Below are 3,793 nucleotides of genomic sequence, written 5' to 3'. Positions count from 1 at the left end.
AGAAAATTACAAAATTATATTTTAGTTTTTGGCCTCCTTAGTTTAACATTTTTCTAATGATTAAAATCTAAACTATTAAGCATGATGATTATTAAAATTCATGATTTTGTGCCAAAATAGAAATTTAAGGATGGATCATAATTCTATTAAAAAGGAAAACCCAAAAAAAGGGAAAAAAAAGGTAAAAACTAATATTTATATAGAATTAAAATAATACTCATATCTCATCACGTAACACCCTCCCGGTAGCAACTCCGTACATTCTACTGTTCCGGTGATCGGTGTCGGTCCGGACAGCTAGAACGTCCGGAAAAATAATTAAACTTAAGTGAGGGACCAAAATTAACTCAAATATTAATAAGAAAAATTTAGTAAAAATTTTAGAAATAAAATACAACCAAGTTAAACGAGCCGGTGCCCTAGCGATGGGTAACCAGAGGAAAGTTGCGGTTCTCGCAACGAGGAGCCCTAGACCCGGGGGAAAAATTATAAAATAATTTTTGGGACTCCAGAGAAGGGTTATTGAGGTTCCTATGGCATTAGAATGCCAAGAAAATACCTAGAAAAATTTTTCAATCGGTACAGACAATTTTGACCCGTTAAGCCAAACGGAGGGCATTTTGGTCATTTCGCCTTCAGAGGTGATTTTTGGCCGACTTGTCCAGTTAAGTAAATAATTAATATGACATAAAATATGAAGAAATATTACTAGAAATTAAATTGAAATTGAGTAGTGATGAAAAGAAAAGAAAAATCAAGAAAAGCTCATTTATGACATCTTGATGATGTCATTTATAAACTATGACCAATTACAATTAATCTACCATTTGACTAAACTATTAAAAGACATAAAAGAAGACCAAAATAAGAAAGAAATTGCAGCAGCCACCCTCCCCAAAAGACCAGCCAAAACTCACCTCCATAGCCACCTCCATTCAAGCTTTTTCAAGCTTTAGATCTCCATCATTTCCACCATATTTCCCTAACCCCTCTTCATTAAAACTTTACCCCACACCTTAAACAAGCTCTTGGCAGCCAACAAGAGGAAGGAAATTGAAGTTTGGGGCTTGGAAAAATTCTGCCACTTGAGGTTAGTGCACCTATATTCATTAAACTCTTTATTTTCATGGTTTGGGACTTGAAACTTAGTGAGAATTGTGATTTAAATGAACATAAACCTATGTGTTTGAGCTTGTGAATTTCGGCTGCCCTAGCTATGGAATAGGAGGGAGTGTTTTTATGAGCTTGAAGTAAATTAGAGTTATGTTGGAAGTTTATAAATACAAGAACAATGATTAAAAAGCTAACTAAGACATATTGTATAAAAACATGGATTTGAATTAGGGTTTTGTGAGCAAAATGTAAACTTGGTTTAGGAAATTATTAGAGAGCATTTTAATGGTCAATTAGTGACCATTTTAGGTAATTTGACCAACAAATGGACTGAAGAATGGGATTCCAAAGTGAGGTTGCAGGCTGCCCTAGGACAGCAGCATAGGGATTGAAATTTCAGTCCACTTGCACTGCCATAACTTGGGCTGTGTTAGTCCAATTGGTGTTTGGCCAATTGGACATGAAATTAGGCTTATAATGGCACATTTTTGCTGAAGAAACCATGCCCAAAAGACCAAAGCAAGAGGACCAAAACTTAGCCCCAATCCGGATACCCTGCAACTGGTTCTGCAGAATTGACCAAATGAACAGTAACTGTTCATTTGGCCATAACTCACTGTAGATATGGTCAATTGACCTGAACTTTTTACAGCAACAAGTTAAGACATAGAAAAACAACTTTCATGAAGGAATCTACCCCAAATTATGGCCAGAACCTAACCCAAATGGTAGTGGAAGTTACTGTTCCTGTTACTGTAGATATGGTATTTTCTGCAGAATGGGAATCCGGCCAGCTGTGGTTTTTGGACCATATCTGGAGCTACAAAACTCCAAATGGAGTGATTCAAAACGAGAAATTCCACTAGATAAAATAAGAAACAACTTTCATGTTTTACATTTCTTCAAATTCCAACAGTAACAGTGTCCAATGGAACAGTGAAGTTGACTTACCAAAACTGAAAATTCTGCTTGTGTGGGTTTACACTTTGAAATGGTATAAATGCTTAATGCCAACAAGTTTGGAATGCCAAATGTGGTATGTTGGGAGTGCCAAAGTCAATGTATATATTTTTATTCTAAAAGTCAACATTTTTGTTGATCAATAAGATGAATAGTGACACTAAAAATTTGAAATTCACAAATTGAAGAATTTGAAAGTTTCAAATGCCCTAGTATACCTAACATGATTGGTTTGGATAGTTTGGCATGCCAATAGGGTTCGATTAGCGATCGCACATGGCAATATGTCATTCTGATTTTATGGCTTTTAGCCATTCGACTTTGTATTGAGCTTTGGCCTTGTGCTCGATATATTTACACTTGTTAGCATTACGCTGCACACCGGGAGATGCATATGTGACTGATGGTGTGACGGCCCGAGGTACTTGATACCCAGTGCCAGTTTACCCATTATCCAGTCCAGTCGTCTAGTGTAGGTTACTTGGGTAGCCAAATGAATGAAAGTGAACAAAGTTACTGAATTAATGTATATATAACCATACTAAACAAATGAATCATACACATTCACTATATATTCGTTTTCTTGTTATTTTCTTTTATTATATTATTGCACCACTAAGCATTATTGCTTAGCGCATTGCTTTTGCCATGCGTAGGTACTGGAGATCCCGATCGTGAGCCCAGTAGACCGCAGACTGGGTGAGTTCATCCTGCAGATCTGCACAGTGTCCGTGTCACCTCACTACCTGCAGTGCATTGGTAGGGCACTAAGTGTCATTTTGTCATTTTGTAATTAAATTTTTATTTTCTCATATGTATTTGGGATTATGTAATGTATTTTGAGGTTCATGTAAATAATAAAGATTTATGGTTATGTATGGAAGTAATTTGAGCTTTTAATTGTTATTTATACATATATGAGAACCCTGAGAAATGGATGTTTGAGAAATGAAAAGGCTATTGAGAACTGAAATTGAGAAATATTGTTGAGTTTTTGATATTGAGACTTTGTTGATGAATTGAAGTTGGGTTTGTTTGAAAATTTTTTTGGAAGTGTTTTCACAGGTTCCGAAGAACGGTTTTCTCCATTTTTAGCCGGTGCTCCGCCGGATTTTCTTTAAAATTTTCGGAACCTTAAATGAATAATACTTTTGATAAATGGCTTAAATAAATTGTATTTCATAAATTATATGAAAAAGCATGATATAAATTAATTGAGGAATATTAGAGTGTGCCGGTACACCGTGTGGCATTACTTACTCGGGTATACTGTACACGGGTAAGGGGTGTCACATTTAGTGGTATCAGAGCACGGTTTAGGCATTTCTGGGCCTAGATTGCGTCCATACCATGCATTGCATTTGTAAGAGTCGTGGTGACACTAACGCAGATCTATTTATCTTTCTTATTTTGAATAGGATATGGACCCTTCATCTCAGAGAGCCGTTGAGGAGGAAGTGGAGAGTCATGCTCCACTGCGGCAATGAGGCCCGGGGTAGGGAGAACCTACTCGCCAGCAGAGCACCTCAGCCTCCACAGGCCATGTTCCAACAAATGGCCGACTTCTTTAGACAAATGGCCGGAGTAATGCCAGCACCACCACCACCACCAGCTCTACAACAGAAATCACACCTGGAAAGACTAAGAAAGTTTGGGGCAGTGGATTTCTATGGCAAGAGAGAAGATGACTCCGTGGCAGCCGAGAATTGGTTGAACAGAA

This window comes from Hevea brasiliensis, chromosome 7 (genome assembly GCF_030052815.1).
Source record: "Hevea brasiliensis isolate MT/VB/25A 57/8 chromosome 7, ASM3005281v1, whole genome shotgun sequence".
Classification (NCBI taxonomy): domain Eukaryota; kingdom Viridiplantae; phylum Streptophyta; class Magnoliopsida; order Malpighiales; family Euphorbiaceae; genus Hevea; species Hevea brasiliensis.
This window is presented reverse-complemented; position numbering follows the sequence as displayed.